Raw genomic sequence first — 22937 nt, forward strand, 5'->3', positions numbered from 1 at the left:
AAAGTGGCAAAACTGTAAAGGTAATAAACAGTAATGAGGTGGAGAAAAACAGGAGGGACTGCTTTAGTGACTGTGGTAAGAGAAGAGTTTCTGAGGAGTGAGTGACATTTAAGCTGAGACTTGAGCAGCCAAGGGATTCCAGCTTAAGGAACAAGTACAAAGGCAGGAAATGAAAGAATGTCCGGGCAGATGAAGTGAAATGATGGTGAGGAAGGAGGCCTCTTGACCACACTGGTCTAGGGACACCATTCATATTCCATTTCCTGATAAACCCAGCAGAGGAAAAAGCAGCAGGAGACAAGATCAGAGAGACAGGTAGGAATCAGATAATGCAGGGCCTTGAGAACATAGTAGGGAGTTTGGATTTCAGTTTTGCAGTTGCGGATAAAGAACAAAAAAAAGGCACATTTTGACCCCTGCCTTTTGATCTTAAGGACTTTTAATAAATAACAATTCTAGTATTTTACCTTTTTAATATGGAAATTATCAAATATATACAAAAGTAGATAGAATGATATAATAAGATCTCAAATACCCACCATCAGGTTTCACAATTATAAATTCATGGCTAATCTTGTTTCATCTATATTCCCACTCATTTCCCCTTCATTATTTTGAGGCATATGCTAGGTAGCACATTATTTCACTCATTAATAGTTTAGTATGTATCTCTTTAAAACAACTTTTTAGAAACAATTACAATACCATAATTACACCTAAAAGAATAACAATAATTTCTTGAGGATATTTGGACCCTGCCCTTTGTCTCTGCCTCACCAAAGACATTGAGTGATAGTTATGGATAAATTAGACAAGCAATACAATTAAGTAATCTTAGATAATAGAACTATCCTAGATTATTTGAGATTTGCCCACAATTTTCTTATTGTTAAATTTTAAAATTAATATAAACAATTGACCTCTTATCCAATTAAAATTAATATTACTAACAGAAATTATTTGTACCACATATAAATGGCAATGGCTAAAACTTCACACAGTAAATGTTTTATCTGCAAAAGTTGACCCAGGAAAATTGCATGTACTCAAAATCATGACCACAAAACGATACAGTAACAGAAGCCATAAAAAAGGGACTAAAGCAAAATACAACAAAAAACCCTGATAAATATGTCAAATGCCCTTTGTGAAATTCTTAGAGGAAAAACAACCAGTCCCCATGAAAATAATTAAAATCAAAATGAAAATAGAAAACGTGGAAGTGGTTTAATTCCGCTAATGAATAATTTGTTTTTCTAAAAATTCACTGAAATTAGTATAATTCATATTAAAACACTTGGATTCACAGATGCTGAGTCAACATGTCCTTAAGGTCAATACACAGCAGTAAAACTTCCTGGATCTGGGGGAGCACTGTCCAACAGACATATATTATGAAGCAGGAATGTACTATAGTTTGAAATTTTGTAGTAGTCTCATTTTAAAAAGATAAAATTATTTTTTATCTCTTTTCTATACTCTTTGAAATCCAATATATACATATTTTTTATTTATAGCATGTCTGAATCCACACTAGCCACATCTCAAGAGCTTAATAGCCCATGTGCCTAGTGGCTACCAGACTGAATAATACAGGCCTGGGAGAAAGGCAATGCAGGTAGAAAGAATGGTTTGAGCAAAGGTATGGAATTAAAAATGTGGAAGTCAAGTTCTGGGAACAAGAAATAGTTCCAGTATAGCTGAAAAGGAGTATTTGTGTATGAGAGAGGGGTGGAGGTAGATGGAAAGTTGCAGAGAGGTGAAGGGAGAAATATTTGGGCTATAAGCCTCGGAAGGTCATCTAGACTGGATTTAGATATCTTGAAGCTAGTCCGTCTTGTTTGCTGTGGAACTGCTTATATTGTTTTTTGTGTAATACTATAAACCAATGACCTTTATCTTCCAAAGAGGACTTTCCCTTCAATAACATACTCTCATCCCTTCCCAATTGCTAATTCCACTGTCCCTCCTTCCACATTGACTGTACGGAGAAAGGAAGGACTGAATTCCAGGTCTCTGAATGATGGTCCAGAAAACCACTAATGCTAAGTTATATCAAGACATACCCTAAATCATGGTTTTTAGACTTCCTTTTTTTCCAAAGCTTATATTAGATTCATTTCTTCATTTAAAAAAATTAGAACACTAACTCTGTACTTTTTTAAAAGTGAGTCAATGATGGCTGCATATTTAGAATTTATGATTTCCTCCTGGATTCCAGTGTATAGTACTTAGATAAACAAAATAATATTTATTCCCCCAAATCATTTTTGATACATATACATTCTTAAAATATGTAAAATTTTGTTCCAGACATCTTCCTTGTAAAATTGCACCTTGTTTTAAACACGTGAATTTTCTGGGACTGAAAACAGGTTAGTGGGAGCACTGACAGCTGAGATGGGAGATAATTTAAGATAGAAGGCCCATATACCCCACAAACTACAGCCTGCTTATTTGTGAGACTGCTTCTTCCTTCTCACTAAGTATTTGTTTCATATAATGATGATTTATGCCATAGTAAAAAGATTAGATAATGCAGAACATATAAAAAAGTGAAAATCCCAACTAATTCCATAACTCAATATAACCACAGTGAAAAAAAATTATACATATCCTTTCAACTTTTAGCTTATACGTAAGTAATTTTTTTTAAATTAAGTTTTGAATCTTAATAGTTTTTAACTGGAGGTTGAAAGTCAACATTTTCCAATGCCATTAAATAATCTTCAAAAGCACAATCTTTTAACGGTTGCCAAATAGCTCACTGTACTTGTGTTTTCAACAGGGCTATTATAGGTATTTTGGATGGGATGATCCTTTTTTATTTTTGAATTCGACTTTATTTTGAGATAATTGTGGACTGACATATGTAAGTAGGTTGTAAGAAACAATAAAGAAATCCTTTATATCCTCATACTCTACCCCAATAGTAACATCTTTGAAAAACTATAGCATATTGAAAATAAGATATTGACATTGATACAACATACAAAACATTTCCATCAACAGAATATCTCCTATTGCCCTGTCATAGCCAGTCACACCTACTTCTCTCCCACTCCAGCCCCTTCTCTTCAATCCATCAATACTAGTCTTGATTATTATAGTTATAATGATAAAACTTAACATTGAAAAGATTGCTCCTACTGTTATCTACTTTTTCAAGATTGATTTAACTCATCTAATTCCTTTGCCTTTCCATATAAATTGTCAAAAAATCCTGTCTATATCTACCAAATCAAAAAAACAAGAAAGACTTGATGGGATTTTAAGAGTAATTTCAATAAGCCTGTACATCAAATTGACATCTTTACTATGCTGAGTCTTCCAGTTAATGAACACCATGTCTCTCCCTTTCTTTAGGTCTTTTCTCCATCAGGTCTTTTCTCCATCAGCAATTTGTAGATTTCAGTACATAAGTTTCTGTACACATTTTGTTAGATTTACACCTAAGTATTTTGTGGGGGTTTTTTTTTTTTTTTTTGAGTGATTATAAATGAATTATATTTTTAATGTTGGTGACCACATGTTTGTTCATTTGCCCTGGCTGGTTTGGCTCAGTGGATTGAGAGTCGGCCTGCGAGCTAAGTGTCGCTGGTTCGATCTTCCAGTCAGGGCACATCAGAGAAGGAAAACTCTGACTCCAAAAAACCTCCGCTGCCTTGCAGCATACCTCTTCAGGGGAAAGGCTAAGGGAGTAAATCCCGACAGAAAATCCGGAGCCGGAGTCCCTAAGGCGGTTTGACGTTGTAGTCAATACCGGCAACTCCTGCGGCGCACTGAAGCCAAGCTGTATTGACTTCGTCTTTCCCTTGGACCCTTCAGGTGCGAAGAGAGGGGGGGTCTGCTGCATGGGCAACAGCAGACCCTCCATATCACCCTGCCCAGGCTCTGTAGCTTCAGCTTCACTGGAGAGGACACTCCAGCGTCATCGCAAGATGTCGATTCAACACGGGAGGAGACAGATACCGTGTCACTTCCGAGTCGGACTGCACAGCCATTCTCGGCGGTGCAGATAGACTCTTAAGAAGCTACACCATCGTCTCTCGAGACGGACGGCTGCCGACGACTATTATATAGAAATGCCATTGACTTTTGTATGCCTATTGTTTATCCTACAATTTTGCTAGTCATTGATTGATTCTAGAAGAGTTTTTGTTGTTGTTTTCTTTTTGAGATTCCTTGGGATTTTCTATGTAGACAATCATATCATCTGAAATAGGGACATTTTTATTTTTTTCTTTATAATTTATATGACTTCTATATCTTTTTCTTGCCTATTGCAATTCCAGCACTATGCTAAGGGTGATAAGAGTATCCCTGGTCAGATATCTCAGTTGGTTTGAGCATTGTCCCAACATGCCAAGGTTGCACGTTCAACCCCTCCACCCTTGTCAGGGCACATACAAGAATCAACCAATGAATGCCTGAATAAGTGAAACAACAAATTGACATTTCCCTTTATCTTGTTCCCAATCAGTGGAAGAAAGCATTCAGACTTTCCATGTCAGCCATAGGGTTTTAGCAGGTATTCTTTATCAAATAGATTCCTATTTTTGTTTTTTGCTTTTCATTTTAAATCATGAAAGGGTACTGGGTTTTGTAAAATGATTTTTCTACAGCTACTGTTACAGTCACGTGATTTTTCTTCTTTAACCTGTTAATATGTTAGCTTACACTGATTGATTTTCACATATGAAACAGCCTTGCATCCTGAATAAATCCCAACAGGGTCCTGATGTATAGTTATTTTTATATATTGCTGAATTCTATTTGCTAATATTTTGTTGAGGATTTTTGTGTATGTATTCATGAGGAATATTGATCTATAATTTACCTTTTTTGTATGTATTTTCTTTCCAAGTTTTAGTATCAGGATAATACTAGCTTCATAAAATTAACTGGCAAGTGTTTCCTCCTCTTCTATTTACTGGAAAAGATTACGTAACATTGGTGTGAATAGTTTTTAATGTTTGACTTCCATCTGGGCCTGGAAATTCAGTTTTGGAAGTTTTTAAATTATAAAAAAGAGAGAAGACACAATTTACCTATATCAAGAATGAAAAAGGGAGTATAACTACTGACCCTGCAGACATCAAAAAGATAATAAAGGAATATTATTAAAGACTCCACACACATAAATTTGACAGCTTAGATGAAATTACCAGTTCCTCGAAAAACAAAACTCCAATTCACCCAATATAAAATAGGTAATTCAAATAGCCCTATAGCTATTAAGGGTATTGAATTTATAACTTAAAAGCTCTCAATCCGAAATGATCTTTGATCTATTTTGAGTTGTTTTTGTATATGGTATAAGGTAAGGCTCCAAATTAATTCTTTTACAATTTTCCCAAAATCATTAATTGAAAAGACTGTCTTTTCCTCATCAAATAATCTTGGTAACTACATTGAAAATCAAGCGACTGTATATGCAAGGGTTTATTTCCAGGCTCTTTCTTCTGTTGCATCAGTCTATGTCTGTCCCTATGACAGTACCAGAGGATTTTGATTACTGTGGCTTTGTAGTAAGTTTTTAAATTAAGACATGCAAGTCCTCCAACTTCATTCTTCTTCTTCTCCTTTTTTTTTTTTTTTTTTTTTTTTTTTTGTTATTTTAGGTTCCTGTAGATTCCACATGAATTTTAGAATGGGTTTTTCTATTTCTTAAAAAAAATGCCATTAAAATTTTTATAAGAATTTTATTGAATTTGTAGATTGCTTTGGGTCCTATTCTCATTTTTAAAAAGTTAAACCTTTCAATCCATGAACACGGGATGTCTCTCCATTTACTTAGGTCCTCTTTCATTTCTTTCAGCATTTTTTTTTTTTTTTAGATAGAGGAAGGGGGGAAGAGTGAGGGAGTGAGAGAGAGAAACATTGATTTGTTGTTCCACATGAATGCATCCATTGGTTGATCCTTGAATGTGCCCTGACCTGGGATCAAACTGGCAACCTTGGCTTATGGGGATGACACTCTAACCAACTGAGCTACCTGGCCAGGGCCTACAACATCACTTCTTAAAACAATAAACATTATTATCTTATAGTTTTTGTGAATCATGAATTTGAAAGCAGTTTGAATGGGCATTTCTGGCTTGTGGTCTCCCATGAGGCTGCAGTTGAGATATCACCTAGGATTTTACAGTATTATTTTTAATAACTGTTTTATTAGTACTCTTCTGGTTACAAGGAACAAATACAAATTGAAGAAGCTAAGGCAAAAAGAGGAATATATTGGCTCACATAACCAACCATAGAAAGGGTATGAATGAAAAACTAGAACCAGAGAAATGAATTTCTCCAGGATACACTCTTTTAGCCTCTTGACAGTGCTTCTTCTTTTGTGTCCAATCCATTCTCTCAGGTGGGCTTCTTTCAAATATTTGAAAAATGTAAACCCAGAGTGCCTAAGCTCACACCCATTGAAGTTGAAAAACATTCTACTACATGGTTGTACCTTAATATATGGATATTCATAATATATTAAGAACTACAAATCAGCAATCAAAATGCAACCCAATTTGTACATTTTTTATACTTGAATATTTTTTAAAAGAATAGCATAGAAATGACCAATTCCTTGGAAGTTAGAAAATTGTATGCTGGTATCTGTACATTACCACTTTTTTGTGTCTATTTTATTGGTTATGCTATTAAAGTTGTCCCAATTTTTCCCCCTTGCCCCCCTCTGCCTGGTACCCCTTTCCCTCCAGCACTCTCGCACCTTAGTTCATGTCCACGGATCCTGTGTGTAAGTTCTTAGGCTTCTCCATTTCCTATACTATTTTTAACATCCCCTTGTCTATTTTTTTCCTACCAATTATGTTTCTTAATCCCTGCACCATTTCCCCATTCTCCCCCTTCCCCCTCCCAGCTGATAACCCTCCAAATGATCTCCATATACATGATTCTATTTCTGTTCTTGTTATTTGCTTAGTTTGTTTTTGTTTTTTAGATTCAGTTGTTGATAGTTGTATATTTGTTGTCTTTTCCATGCTCATGGTTTTGATCTTCTTTTTCTTAAATAAGTCCCTTTAACATTTCCTGTAATAATGGCTTCGTGGTGATGAATTCCTTTAGCTTTACCTTGTTTGGGAAAGTCTTTATCTGCCCTTTGATTCTAAATGATATCTTTGCTCGGTTGAGTAATCTAGATTGTAGGTCCTTGCTTTTCATCGCTTTGAATATTTCTTGCCAATCCCTTCTAGACTGCAAAGTCTCTTTGAGAAGTCAGTTGACAGTCTTATGGGAACTCCCCTGTAGATAACTTCTTTTTTCTTGATGCTTTTAAGATTCTCTCTTTATCTTTAATATTTGGCATTTCAATTATGATGTGTCTTGATGTGGGCTTCTTTGCATCCATCTTGTTTGGGACTCTGTGCTTCCTGGACTTGCATGTCTATTTCCTTCATCAAATTAGGGAAATTTTCTTTCGTTATTTTTTCAAATAGATTTCCAATTTCTTGCTTTTCCTTTTCTCCTTCTGGCACCCTTAAGATGCAAATGTTGGACCTCTTGAAATTGTCCCAGAGGCTGCTTATACTATCCTCATTTTTTTGGATTCTTTTTTCTTCTTGTTGTTCTGCTTGGTTGTTTTTGCTTCCTTATGTTCCATATCAATCATTAATTTGATTCTCAGCCTCATCCACTCTATGGTTGTTTACCTGTAAATTGTTCTTTATATCAATTAGTGTATCCTTTGTTTCTGACTGGATTTTATTCATGCTGTTGAGGTCCTCACTAAGTTCCTTGAGCATCCTTATAATCAGTGTTTTAAATTCTGCATCTGATAGATTGCTTATCTCCATTTTGTTTAGCTCTTGTTCTGGAGTTTTGATCTGTTCTTCACTTGGGCCATGTTTCTTTGTCTCCTCATTTTGGCAGCCTCCCTGTGTTTGTTTCTATGTATTAGATAGAGCTGCTTTGATTCTGAGTCTTGGTAGTGTGGCCTAATGTAGTAGGTGTCCTGTCGGGTCCAGTGGCACAGCCTCCCCTATCACCCAAGCTGGGCACGCAAGGTTCACCCTTTGTGTGGGCTGAGTACATTCTCCTCTTGTAGTTGAGACTTGGTTGCTGTTGGAAGATCAATGGGAGAGATCAACCCAGGCCAGTCAGCTTCAAGGACTGGCTGTGACCACTTATCACCAACCTCTGCCCTCCATGGAGGATCAACTGTACAGGAGCTGGGTAGTGGTGCACCTACATGGTCTGTAGCTGTCCACTGGGTGTGCTGGCCTGGGGTTTCCCAGATGGTGCAAGCCAAGAGCAGCCCCCACCTGTGTTTTGCGTGGGACCACCCTGCATGAACTATAAAGCAATGTGAAATGCCTACTACTTGTGCTGGGCTTGGAGATTCCCAGGCAAAGCCAAGCTGTGAATCTAGGCTGGCTGATGCTAGTGCTGGGTCTGGGGCTCATTGAGGCCAGCTCTGCTTGTTTGATGGAATGACATCAGCCAAGACAAGCCATTCATATAGAAAATTCTCTGTTAACAGCTTGAGTGGCCCCTAAGTTGGGTGGGACAAACTCGCAGGGGATCCCTAGGTTTGGGCAAACTATGTTAGCCAGGTTAATGGAGTCTCAGATATGGCACCTGACTGCCAGCTCTATGGCTCTGTGGGGTGGAGGGCTCAGAAAAGGGACAATGGCCTTTGCCTGCCTTTCTGTCCGGGAGAAAGCTGTCCCCCAGCTCTTGCCTCGATGCCAGACACTTCAGATCCTCCCTGTATGCCACTTGCATCTCTCCAGCTGCTACTCTGGTGCTGGAGCTCAGAGGGAATGAGTCTGAGTAAATCCATAGGTGGGTTCTTTAAGGCAACCTCTTGAGACCCCAGAATTTTCTTCCACCAACTAAGTCCCTGCTGGTTTTTGCAGTCAGAAGTTATAGGGACTTATATTCCTGGCACTGGAACCCTGGGCTGAGGGGCCTGGTGTGGAGCTGAGACTCTTCACTCCTGAGATAATGCCTCCCAAATTTTTATCCAACATACATGGGTGAGGGACCACTCTGTTCCACATCTGTACCCCTCCTACCAGTCTGGATGGATGTGGTTTCTTTAATTCCGTAGTTGTCTGATTTCCATTCAACTTGATTTCTGATGGTTCTGAGTGACAGTTCTATATTTTAGTTGTAATTTTGATGTGGTTTTGCAAAGAGGTGAGCCATGTCTGCGTACACCGCATCTTACACTATTTACTTTAGAACATAGGTTACCTAAATTTTGTTACAAGGAAAATGTATTCTTGTGCTTTCCATGTCAATTGAGGCCAGAGCTCCTATGATTCCAGTCCATGACAAATGTCAATATTAGAAAATGAGCCTCATGCAGGAAAAATGGCAGAGACAAGAAATGAAGAGAGGAAAAAACCAAAAGCCAATATTAGTTATAAAATATTAAAGACATTACTATTAAAGTCAGGAACAAGACAAGGATGTCATTCATTACTATCTTAGTTACAACTGTTCTTAAAATTCTAAGCTAATGAATAAAATAAGAAAACTAAATAAAATATATAAAAACTGGGAAAGAGGAAACAAATTAATTTTCCCATTTTTAGAAGAATAAATGCTGCCCTGGCCTGCATGGCTCAGTGGATTGAGCGCTGGCCCGTGAACTAAAAGGTCAGCAGTTCAATTCCCAGTCAGGGCACATGCTTGGGTTGTGGGCTAGGTCCCCAGTTGGGGCAAGTGTGAGGCAACCAATTAATGTTTCTCTCTCTTTCTCGCTTTCTTCCCCTCTCTTTAAAAATAAATAAATAAAATCTTTTTAAAAAGAATAAATGCTTATTAAAATATTAAGAAACATATAAAGTAAAAAGGAAACATTTCCCATTTTTCTCTCAATTCTGTTACTCAGAGGTAATCACCTTCAAAAAACATTTTCTATGAAAATTCAGTCATATATATTTTTGAGTGTATATACTTGGACTTTGAAAAAAGGAAATGGGGATCATAATATATTATTACCATGCAAAATATTTTCTAAAATTAGCAAAATAGCGCAGACCAATTTCCACACTGATACTAGAGATCTCCTTTATTCTCTTCAATGGCCACACAGTATTTCATAGCATAAATGTACCATAATTTACTTAACTATACCCTACTGATGAATTTTAGGTAGTTTTATTTTATTTTTTTTTGCTATTATAAAGTACTTCAATAAGTATTTTTATTCATATATCTTTGTTCACTTGTGAATAGCTAGGTCAAAAGGAATGCAATTTAAAATTTGTCACAAACACTCTCAAATTATCCTTCAAAAATACCAATTTACACGCATAGGGTTTGAGAACATCCGTTTATCCATATTCTCAGCAACAATGAAATATTACAAATTCTTACAACTTTTGCTCATCTGGTAAATGAAACAAAAACTAGAAGTCATTAGTTGTAGACTAGTAACTAATAAACCAAGAAAACTAAGTTTAGATTGAAAAGCCAGGTGTGTGTGAAGGAAAGCACTTACATACATACAGGAAATATAAATTGTACTCTGGAGGGCAGTTTCTCAGCATGAGTCAAAAACATTAAAAATATGCATCTTTTCTGACCCAGCAATCAAAACCCAGGATTTTTTCTAGGGAAATAAGGAAATGTGCAGATTTAACTGCAATAATTTTTACTGAAGCATGGTTTATAGCTATGACAAACTGAAAACAACCTAAATGTCCAACAACAAGGGACTAGTTAAATGATGGTCCATTCATAGTTATACCCAACATATTCATTAGAAGTGATATTGTAGGTTAACATTTGTTGACAAATTAATATAGTGCTCAATTTTAAAAATCACAAAATAGTATGTACAATATGATATCAATAAAAATATATATAAATAGTCATAAATTACCCATCAAATTTATTTTGGTCAAATTTAATCTGCTCTAGAGATAAATTCTTTTTTGAAGCCCAAGCCAAAACATCCATCCAAATGTAAGCTTAGCACCTGACATCCCAGCTAAGCTACCAGGAGTAGATACAAATATACAACTCAGAGATAATCCCGACATAAAAAGAAATGCCTGTTCTGGGACCTTAAAATGAGGCTTCTTAATGAAATTAACAGCTGTTTGAATAACCTCTCTCTGTTTGTTTAATAAAGAGCACAAGCTCTGCCAGCATATCTCAGGATTGTTTTTAAGTACCCCAGGGACCTTGGGAACCCCATAGTGCTCCTCTCATTTAGATATTTATCCACTGGTTGTACAAATCCAAACAAGATGCTTTCAGCTAAGCATTGTAGTGCCCCCAGCAAAAAAGGGAGCCATTGTTTGCTCTGAGACAATTCCCTGTTTTCCCAAACCATGAATCAGGCCCGTTGTCCCACCAGCCTTTGTGCATCATTCATTCTGCTCATCACAGCAAATGGCATAGAAACTGAGACTCTGGGTGAGGCGGAAAACACAGGCCATAGGTTTTATTTCTGCTTGTAAAGAGAGAGTCGAGATTTCACAGGGGCTTCTGCAGAGAAATGGTTGGAAATGTGTCAGAAGGCTAATTTCATGGAGAGCATCTAATTAACAAAATAATACCTGGCAGCTGATCAGTACTTTTTAAATTAATTCAAAAGTGAAGGAGTCTCCAAATGTGAATGTGTAACATTTTTCTGGGCACCAGTCGATGTTGGACTTATACTTTCACCCTCCACTGGCTTCCCTTTCACCCAAGTTTCTTTTCTCCATCTTCTTCCTGCTCCTTCCCAGATGGAAAGAAATGATAGTCTAACCTGGATAATACTCTCCCTTGTTCTCATTGTCCAGGCTGATGTTCACTCAGCTGGCCTGAACCTTCATGCAATTTATTTTACAAAAAATGAAAGGGGAAAGTTTTTTGTCTCCCAGTTGCAGTACCAAAAGTCAGCTCTCTTTTAAAAAAAAATCCCCATAAGGCAGTTCAAGGCCATGTCTTTCTGTTCCATGAGAAGTCAATTTACTTCTATTGTATTAGTTAGGACTCTTTGTAAGTAACAGCAATCCATTTGAACTAGCTAAAAGGCATAGGGGAGAGGGTACAATTTTTAAAAGATAGAGAAGTGCTTTCACAGTTCACAGGGCAGGTATGAAGCGAGGCCACTGAAAAGGTCTGGAACCAAGAACAGGAAAGCAGTCTTGAGTACCTGCTCCTCCCTCCCCATTTCATTCTTTTTCTCTCTTTAAATCTGCTTCTTTTCTCCTCTGATCCACTTGACAGGCAGAATATGACTGCTGTATAATTCCCAACTCATGTGTTAAAATTCCAATCAATTGCAGATTGATTATCTGTTTCATTCCAGTCCTAAATCCCCCAAAGAAATAATCTAATTGTCAACCTGAACAACATGCCCACCTCTGTTATAAACAGCCATGGCCAGAAAGGTACCCAGGTGGTAGCAAAATGGCTCCTAAGAGCCCACTCCAATGGTGTGATATGTGGGTGTGCTTCCCAGAGAAAGGGGGTGGCAAATGGGCTGAAGAAACGACCAAACACATAAACCCATTTATTTCTTTACTATTTGGACTATTTCATAATAGCGTTTTTCTTGTTGAAGCTCAGGAATAGTCTAAAGATTTCTAATTACATTTTTACTGAATAAAGTTTGCATGACCATGGCCAGTTCACATAGCAGAGGTGAGACTTGTGACCACTTCTCATGGTTAGTCCAAATGACCATCCTCCTGGATACCAATTGCACCAAAGCTCTTAGCCTTTCCAGTTTTCAAAGACCAGGGAGTTCAAAATTAAGTGCTGATTATTGACTTGTACTTCCAGTGATCCTGGGTACTGGACATGTTTATGAAAATAACTTGATCTTGGAAAAGGCAGCTCAATGTTTATTGAAGGTCAATAATATATTGACAATAGCACTGAAAGCTTTGTCTTCTTGGCCAAGTGCTAGCTTACCTGGGCCTCTTCATCTGTAAAATTGGAGGAATATCATTTTTATTCCTATCTCACAGAGTTGATTGTGGGTCAAGTGAGATTATATAATCCAAAATACTTTTAAACTATAAAGAATAGTACAAGTATGCCACCTGTATATCCCATGCAGCACCGGACTTTGGTACAAAGAACTATTTTATACAATACAATGGCATTTAAGAACAGTCTCATTTCAACAAGTTGTGCTGGAACAGTGATCCATACCTTGTACCATGTACAAAAATGAACTTGAAATGAATCATAGACCTAAATATAAACCTGAAACTACAAGTCTTCTAGAATAAAACATAGGAGAAAATATTTGTGACTTAAGGTTAGACAAACATTTCATAAATAAGACACATATAAGCATGAACCATAAAAGAAAAAATTGATAAATTAGATTCATTAAAATAAAACTTCTGTTCTTGAAGAGAAACTGTTAAGAAAATGAAAAGACAAGACACAGACTGGAAGAAAATACTGCAAACAGACATCTGATAAAAGATTTGTATCCAGGATACATAAAGAATATATTTAAATATGAGTAAAGAAAAAAATTAAAGCATTCTTAGCATTTTAAAATCTCCTTCCATTTTGGTATGTATGCACGACACATTTATAAACATAATGCACAAATACTCTCTGCTGCATATACTCTTAAACTCAATAATATAAAAACAGCCCAGTTCAAAAATGGGCAAAATATTTGAACAGATACTTCACCAGGTAAGAGGAAAAGATTAAGTAAGCATATGGGGAAAAAGTTTAATATCATTATCCATTAGGTATGTGAAAAATTAAAATTATAATGAGATACCACGCCACATACATATTAAAATGGTTAAAATAAAAGTAAACACGTTGACAGTATCAAATGTTACAGAGGATACAGAATGACTGGAACTCCCATGCATGCTGGTAGGAATGCAAAAATGTACGGCTGCATTAGAAAACAAATAGGCAGTTTAGAATAAAAATACATTTACTGTATGAGCCAGAAATCCCACTCCTAGGTATTTACCCAGATGAATAAAAATATATGTCTGCACAAAGACCTGTATGCAAATGTTTATATCGGCATAATTTATAATTGTCAAAACTGAAAACAAACCAAATATCCATTAACTGGTGCATGGATAAATACATGTGGTACAATCATACAATGAAATAGTATTCAGCAATAACAAAGAGCAAATTATTGATACACTGACATGAATGAATCTCAGATAAATTGTGTTGAATGAAAGAAGCCAGGCACCAATGATTCCACTATTGGACATTCCAGAAAAGTCAAAACTGTAGGAACAGAAATCAGATCAGCACTTGCCAGGGCCTAGGGGTAAGAGTTAGGAATGGACTACAAAGAAGCACGTGGGGACTTTTTGGGGTGGTTTCTTGATTATGGCAGTAGTTACATGACTGTATGTGTTGGACGAAAGTCATAGAACTGTGCACCTAAAGAATGAATTTTACATGATTCCTTAATAAACATGACTTTAAAAAATGAACAGTTTGGCAGGACTGCAAAAAGTTAAACATAAAATTAGCATATGATCCAGCAATTCCAGTCCTAGATATACACATGAAAAGAGTGAAAGCAGGGGACCTGGCCAGTGCTGCTCAGTTGGTTGGAGCATTGTTCCGTAACTGAAAGGTTGCAGGTTCAATCCCCTTCCCCCTCCCCTCACCGTCTGGGCACTTATGGGAGGTAAGGGTGAGGATAAAAATAAATAAATGAAAGGGACACAGAGAGATATAGCAGCATTCTTCACAACAGTCAAAAGGTGGAAACAGCCCAAATGTCCATCAAAAGATGAATGAATAAAAATAATATGGTATATGTCATTCAACCATAAAATCTGATACATGCTACAACATGGATAGACCTTGAAAACATTATGCTAAGTGAAATAAGCCACACACAAAATGAATAACATATTATTGTATATTAAATAAATATTATAAAAATCTACTGTGCTAATTTGACATATGAAAAGAAGATTTCTTTCTAATTTGCATTCTTAATTAGGGAGGTTGAACATTTCCCCTTCTATGTATTTATAATCACTTTTTTGCTTGTTTGTTTATTTGGTAATGTTCTTGGTGCATTTTCCTATTGCTGAATCCATTTTTTCCTTTTTGATTTAGTAAGAGATATTACCTGTTTGTCTATTGCATATATTGCAAATATTTTCCCCAGTTTTCATTTATATTTTAACTTTGTGGTGGGATTTGACATAAAGAAAGAAGTTTTTGTTGTTAGTTTTTTGTTTTTTTCAATCAGAACTGTTTTCTTTTTCTTCATGTTTTCTGCCCTTAGGGTCATATTTAGAAAGTCCTTCTGTTCCCCAAGATTATAATAATACTAATTTATTTTCTTTCTGGAACATTTATGGTTTCATTTTGTACATTACTTTGCATGTGCTATAGGACAAATAATAATAGCTAATATTTATGTAGCACAGTCTATGTGATATATATCATGTTCTTTTTTTTTTTTTAACATCTCTCTTTTAGTCCTCACAACAATGAGGTAGTTACTTTTACTATCTTGTTTATAAATATGGGAGAAATGAGGTTTACGGAGGCTAAGTATCTGGCCTACAATTATGTAGGTAATCAGTGCCCAAAATGTCATTCAAACCCTAAGTCTATTTATCCTCAAATCTTAATTATTGCTGTATATATTTTCCACCTTCCTCTAAAAATCATTAGTCAATTTCCAAGTATTATTTGTTGTAAAATCCAGCATTTCCCTCACTGATGGGAACACTGCTCTTAGCTTTTGTTAAGTTCTTGGGTCTATTTCTGCCCTTTTCTGTTCCATTGATTCTTCTGTCTGTTCATGTGCCAGTAACATACTGTCCTAGTGACTGCTAAATTATTCATATATTCTATTATCTGGAAGGCCAAGTCATCCCTAGATTCTCTTCTTTTTCAAAGTTTTCTGATCTTTCTTCATTTTTATTCTTTCAGAAAAACTTTAGAACTTTGTTGCAAAGTCCCCAAGAAATCCCATTGAGATTTTTGCTGAAAAATAAGGGTGTTGGGGGAGGCCGGGGAGGTCTTGCCTGCTGAGAATTGAGTTTATCGGATTCCTCAGTTCATAGCATATATGGTCTGTGTAAGGCCCTTCACTCATCTTACCTCCTCCTTTAGTCTTGGTCTACATTCTCCTTCCCCCGCCCCCTCATAAATACCCACTGTTAATACATCTGAAATGTGCCCTTGGATAGGTATGTATTCCTGTAAAATATATATTGCTGTTTCCTGCCTGTGCTTTAAACCTACCCAAATTGGCCTAAGGATCTTTTTATGTTTCTTTTAAAAAATTCAATGCTTTGTTTTTATGACCTATTTATACTGCTGCATGTAAAAATCTAGCTCATAGGTTCTATTGCTGAGGAGCTTTACAAAGGATACACCCAAATATTCCACTAGTGATGGACACCTAGGATGCCCCCAGCTCCTCATTCCCACAACAGAGTTGCAGTGTTCACTTGTACATGATCCCTTATGGACCTGAGAGCTCTCCAGAATACATACCTCAGGTTGAGATTGCTGGTTGTTGGGTCTTTTCATCCTTGACATGCCCAATTCTGCCTTATTTCTTTCTAGAACATCTGTACCAGTTTGCACTACCATAATAATGCAAGAGGATTTTCATTTCTCTAAGTCTCACTATCACTGACTATTTTCTATTCTCTAATTTATACCCCTTTGATAGTTATAATAAAATGGTACCTCATTGTGTTAATTTGCATTACCTGTGCATTTGAACATTTCTTCTTAGCTAGTGAGTGATTTGCATTTCCCCTTCGGTGAATTACCTATTGATAGCCTTTGCCCATTTCTGCAATGGGCTTCCTGTTTTTTTTTTTTAATGTGTATTCTTTTATCTTTTGCATACAGGTATTTAATTCCCCTGGAGTACAGATTAGTGTATAGTAGGTGGTAGGAATAATACTTTATTTTTCTTCAGATAGTTAGACAGGTTTCCTGATATCATCTACTGAGTAATTTGTCCTCTTCATATTGACTTATATTGTCTTCTTCATCTTATATCAAATTTCCAAAGATGTATGGGTCTATTTCTGAGCTCTCTATTCTGTTCCTCTGATTTATATATCTATTCCTGTAGCATATCACTCTTGTGTTATGACTATGGCTTCATATTATATCATAAAATCTGATTGAGCTAGTCCCCCCTGTTGTTCTTTGTTTCCAAAATTATTTTAATTAACAAGAATAAGTTTGTCCAATTTCTAAAAAGATCCTAATGATATTGCATTTAATTTATAGATAAACTTTGGGAGAATCACTTTTTAAGGTAGTATAAGTGCATAGAGTTTAAAATAAAATAGAACAATACAGTTATAATAAAGCTTAGCAGTCCCTTGCTGTATGCCTCTGCATCCCTAAACCCCGCTCCTCAGAAGCCACCACTTACAATGTCTTAGCTCTTTCTTCTGATATTTTTCTCCATACCTCTAAGCAAGGTATTTACACTGTCATTTTAAATGTTCCTATTTAAAATTTTATCTATTGATTCCTTACAATAGAGCAGGATTTTGCTCTACTTTGAGGCAGACTTGACATGCAGACACACACTCACGTATACATACTCCTTCATTCTCTCAGTATTAGCTTTATTACTACTACACTTTTTAAAAATAGATACTCAGTGCTTAACTTCTTGTAACCATGTAATATTTTTCACAGCTAAGCCATATAGTATGCCATTAATGTATGTCTTTTTTTTTTATATAACTTCCTGTTTTCCCTGGCATTAAAAATGACCTTGCTTTTCCCAGACAAGAAGAAGCTAAAGGAATTCATCACTACCAAACCAGTATTACAAGAAATGTTAAAGGGACTTCTAAAGAAGAAGAAAAGATAAAAATATGAATAGAATGGCAGTAACTACATACCTATCAACAATTACTTTAAATGTAAATGGATTAAATACTTCAGTTAAAAGACATAGGTGGCTGACTGGGTTAAAAAGAAAAAAGGACCCATACAAGTGCTGCTTATAAGACCTGCCTCAGACTGAAAGACACATACAAACTAAAAGTAAAGGGATGGAAAAATATATTTCATGCAAATGGAAATTTTTTCAAAAGCTGTGATAACAATACTTTAAAACAATAAATAAACTTTAAAACAAAGGCTATAACAAGAAATAATGGAGGATCCAGCAACTCCACTTCTGGGTATTCATATAAAGAAACTCAAAACACTAATTCAAATAGACATGTGCATCCCTATGTTCACTTCAACATTACCTACAATAGCCAAGATATGGAAGCAAGCTAAGTGTCCATCAATAGATGAATGTATGAAGAAGTGGTACATATGTGCAATGGAATATGACTTAGCCATAAAAAAACAATGAAATCCTCCCATCTGCAACGACATGGATGAACCTACAGAGTATTATGCTGAGTGAAATAAGTCAGACAGAAAAAGACAAATACCACATGATTTCACTTATATAAGGAATATAAAAAATAAATAAACAAAACAGAAACAAACTCATAGATACAGAAAACATTTTGATTGGGGGGTTTGAGGGAATGGATGAAAAAGAGAAATAGATTAAGATGTGCAAATTGCCAGTTATAAAAACAGTCACAGGGACATAAAGTACAGCACAGGAAATATAGTCAATAACATTGTAATAACTGTGTGTGGTGTCAGGTGGGTACTAGATTTATTGGGGTGATCACTTCATAAATTATATAAATGTCTAATTACTATGTTGCAAACCTGAAACTAATATACTAATATAATATTGTATGCCAACTGTAACTGAAAAATAAAAATTATTGCCCTGCCCAATAGTTCAGTTGATGAGAGCACTGTCCCAATACACCAAGGTTATGGGTTCGATCCCTGATAAGGGCACATACAGGAATCAAGCAATGACTGCAGAAATAAGTGGAATGACAAATAGATGCCCTCCTCTCTCTCCCTTCCTATCTCTCTCTAAAATCAATTTTAAAAACTTTTAAAATAAGTTATTTTTAAAAATGCTTTGTTTATTGGTTGGTTTTCTATGTACTTATCACATGCTCGAAGTCTGCAGACTCTAACTCTAAAACTGCTCTCAAAGTAGTCAAACACAGCTATTTTGTTAACATTGCCTAGACTTTTAGGTTGGAAACCAACTTTTCCTTAGAATTTTGAAGAAGTTTCTCCATTGTCTTCTAGCTACCTATATATAAGTTTTCATCTTGTGCTTATATGAATTTTTAAATTTTATTTAGATATAATTGACATGCAACATTATATTAGTTTCAGGTGTACAACTAATGTTTTTTTTTGGTATTTGTATATTAACCATACGGCATAAATATAAGCCAATATTTTGATGAGAAATCCAGTGTCATTTTGATTCCTGACTCTTCATGTGTAACCTGCTTCATTTTACTTAAGATTTCTGTTGCTTCCAGTGTCCTGAAGTTTCATGAAGATTGGCTTGGTGTGGGTCTTTCCTCAAAAATCATGCTGGACAATTAGTAGGTTCTCTTTATTTGAAAACTCATTCTTTAATTCTGGGGAATTATCTTGTGTTTTAATACTTTCCTCTGAATTATTTTTTCTCTGTTCTCTTATTTCCTAAATTTTCCATTGTTTAGTTATTGGACCTTCTAAACAGAAAATCCCTTCTTTGTTCTCTTTTCTCGCCCTCCCCCCTCTCATTCTATATCTTAGATTTCCTTGACTTCATCTCCCAACTTTTTCTGCCTATATATTTTTATTTTCAAAGAGGTACTTCTTACTTATTGAATGTTTCTTTAATAAAGCATTCTGTTCTTATTTCATAAATTGATGCCTGAGAACTCTGGGAATATTAATCACACTTTTTTTAAAGTTCTGTTTTCTTCTCTCCATTGTATCTATTTCACCTGAGGACCATCAAATGTCTGATCCTTATTTATCCATTTTTTAAAGATTTTATTTTTTTATTTTTAGAGAGAGGGGAAGGGAGAGAGAAAGAGAGGGAGAGAAACACTGATGTGCTAGAGATACATTGGTTGCCTCTCCCACGCCCCCAACTGGGACCGGGCCTGCAACCCAGGCATGTGCCCTGAAGAGGAATTGAGACAGCGACCTTTTAATTTGCAGGTCGGCACTCAGTCCACTGAGCCACACCAGCCAAGGTTCGACCCATTTATTTTTAAGAGCAAGGAACAGAAAGGTAATTAGAAACTCTGCATAGGTATGCAGAGTTCCGCTCTATCTTCCTCTTCTCAGTGAAGTACAGACCCTCAGCCCTACTCTCAGCTATGCCTGGTGTCCACCCCCAGTCCAAAGCCTCTTCAGTCTTTCTAGGTAGACTGCCTCCCATCTCCTGTTGGGAGAAGAAGTTAACTGCATTTGCAGCCTTGGAGAGTGACGTACTTCTTTACACAAACTGTTCACTAATGCTTCTGTGCTTAGCTCTAACCTCCACTCCCACCTTAACAGGTATTCAATTCTTCCATCTTCTGAGGCTTTCTGCAGCCATTCTTCAAAATGAATCTGCTGCTTCTTCCTTCTTGCAGCCATATTTCTCTGGAGGACTTAGCAGAACAGAGACAGCTGACACCTAAATCAGTTATTACTAATTCATTCACTTTCCATCTTCCAAAGTGTAGTTGACATCATTTATATGTTTCCTCTGCTACTGTTCTCTTTGACCTATGAGCTTATCATGGTTTTAGTTTTTTCCTGTGACTTTAACAGGGTAACAGGAGGGAATAAAAAACATTTCAATTTACTTGGCATGATTAACTAGACAGTCATTATGTTTTCTGTTTATCATATACCTTCTTTTTTCTCCTTTAGTGTCATATATTTGGATAGGCTAAATTCTCTATTGTTGATTTAAAAGGTCCACCTATTTTTTATTCTTCCTGTGGTTATTCCTAAATAACACAGTGTTGATAAATGTTTACCAATTTGTTCTGTGAGGGGAACAAAAAAGCCTTGATTAGTGTTTGCCAACTTCTATGGTATAAATACTCCCGTCATGACCAATTTCAAACCTCCAAGGTAACATCATTGAACATGGAGTCAGAAAGAGAGGTGCCGCAGCACACCATTATTTAATATTTCTACCATACAGACATTGCAGATGTAGATAACATCACAAACAGATAATAGTAAAATACGTTTACAATGAATTCTGAATATTATTTTTAAAAATCTAGTTTAATTGTAAGTGTGCATAAATTACATTTTAATGATGGCTGCAGTTAACAACTGGCTTGCTCAAATTTAAGTATCAGCTTTCACAAGCTGGACAAGCCAGTTCCAGCACACCACTGCCCTGTTTAGTACAATCCAAGCTTATATTTATTTTTCCTACCAAATTTTTGACCATTTTAATGAAGTATAATTGACAAATTAGGAGATGCACGTGCTTAAAGAATTAAACTTTATTTTATTTTTTTATCCTCACCCGAGGACTTTTCTTCATTGCTGTTAGAGAGGAAGGCAGAGAGAGAAACATCAATGAGAGAGAGGAGCAACTATGGGGTCCTTTCCCTGTGTGCATGTCGGAACTTGGGATCATAGGCGTCTGAACTAGGGATTGAACCCACAACCTAGGTAATGTGCCCTAGCTGGGAATCAAATCGCAACCCTTGGTTACAGGATGATGCTCCAATCAACTGAGCCACACCAGCCAGGACAATTGTACTAAATTTTATGCTTATTCTTTTGAAATCAGTTACAGGGAGCTGCTGAGGAGCCCTGTGATCACCATCTGTGGTGGGTGCCTGGCCATGGCAGGGCAGCACTCCTGGGAGAGCTGAAATCATGGCTGAGTTCCTCTCATTTGGCATCAATAGCATTTTATATTAGCGTGGCATATATCCACCTGGAAGCTTTATTGGAGTACAGAAACATGGATTCAGCTTGCTAGTAACCACTCATCCTGAGTTTATGAAATACTTAAATAATGTGGCGGAACAACTAAAAGATTGGATATGCAAGTATTCAGTTCAGAAACTGGTGGTAGTCATCTCCAATATTGAAAATGGCGAGGTCCTTGAAAGATGGCAATTTGATATTGAGTGTGCGACAAGACTGCCAAAAATGACAGTACACACAGAGAAAAGTCTCAGAAAGCTATCCAAGGTGACATCTGTTACGTAATCAGACCACAGCAATAGTGACATTTCTGCCACTTTTGGAATTTTCTTCTTCGTGTGATCTTCTTATTTATACAGACAAAGATTTGGTTGTACCTGAAAAGTGTGAAGAGTCAGGGCCAGAGTTTATTACCAATTCTGAGCAAGTCCATTGGGTTCCTTCACCACTACAGTCCACCAAGTAAACAGCATGGTGGCCTACAAAAACCCTGTCCACAACTGAAGATGAGCTGAGAACAATATGTAATTCTTGGGACTTCCAGTCAAGATGGTGGTGTAGACAGACATGGTCCACCTCCTTCCACAACCACATCAAAATTACAGCTAAAATATAGACAAAGCATCATTCAGAACCATTAGAAATCTAGCTGAATGGAAGTCTGACAACTATGGAATTAAAGAAACCATATCCCTCCAGACTGGTAGGAGGGGTGTAAGTGCAGAACGGGCTGGTTCCTCATCCACATGCAGTGGCTAAAAATTTGGGAGGGATTATCTTGGGAGCAAGGAGTCCCAGTTCCACACCAGGACCCCAGCCCAGGGTTCCAGTGCCAGAAAGGTAAGTCTCCAAACTTCTGGCTGCAAAAACCAGCAGGGATTGAGTTGATGGAAGAAACTGCTGGAGCCCCAAGCAGTTCCTCTTAAAGAACCCACACGCGGACTCACCTACTCAGACTCATTCCCTCTGAGCTCCAGCACTGGGATAGCATCTTGAAAGGCACCAGTGGCATCCAGAGAGAAACTGAAGTGTCTGCCATCAAGGTGAGCAAAGGCCATTATCCCTTTTCTGAACCATCCCCTGGCAGAGCCAGCAAGCTGATGCCATATCTGAGACTGCATCAACCTGGCTGACACTGTTTGACCTACTTTGGAGATCCCCAG

General features: G+C 36.6%; 1 pseudogene; it reads left to right on the forward strand.

Moving 5' to 3' along the window:
- Window positions 1–13602: 13602 nt before the first annotated feature.
- LOC149997857 (mitotic spindle assembly checkpoint protein MAD2A pseudogene) lies at window positions 13603–22278 on the forward strand (annotated as a pseudogene).
- Window positions 22279–22937: the final 659 nt, after the last annotated feature.

This window comes from Furipterus horrens, unplaced genomic scaffold, assembly GCF_987537825.1.
Source record: "Furipterus horrens unplaced genomic scaffold, mFurHor1.1.pri manual_scaffold_11, whole genome shotgun sequence".
Taxonomy (NCBI): Eukaryota; Metazoa; Chordata; class Mammalia; order Chiroptera; family Furipteridae; genus Furipterus; species Furipterus horrens.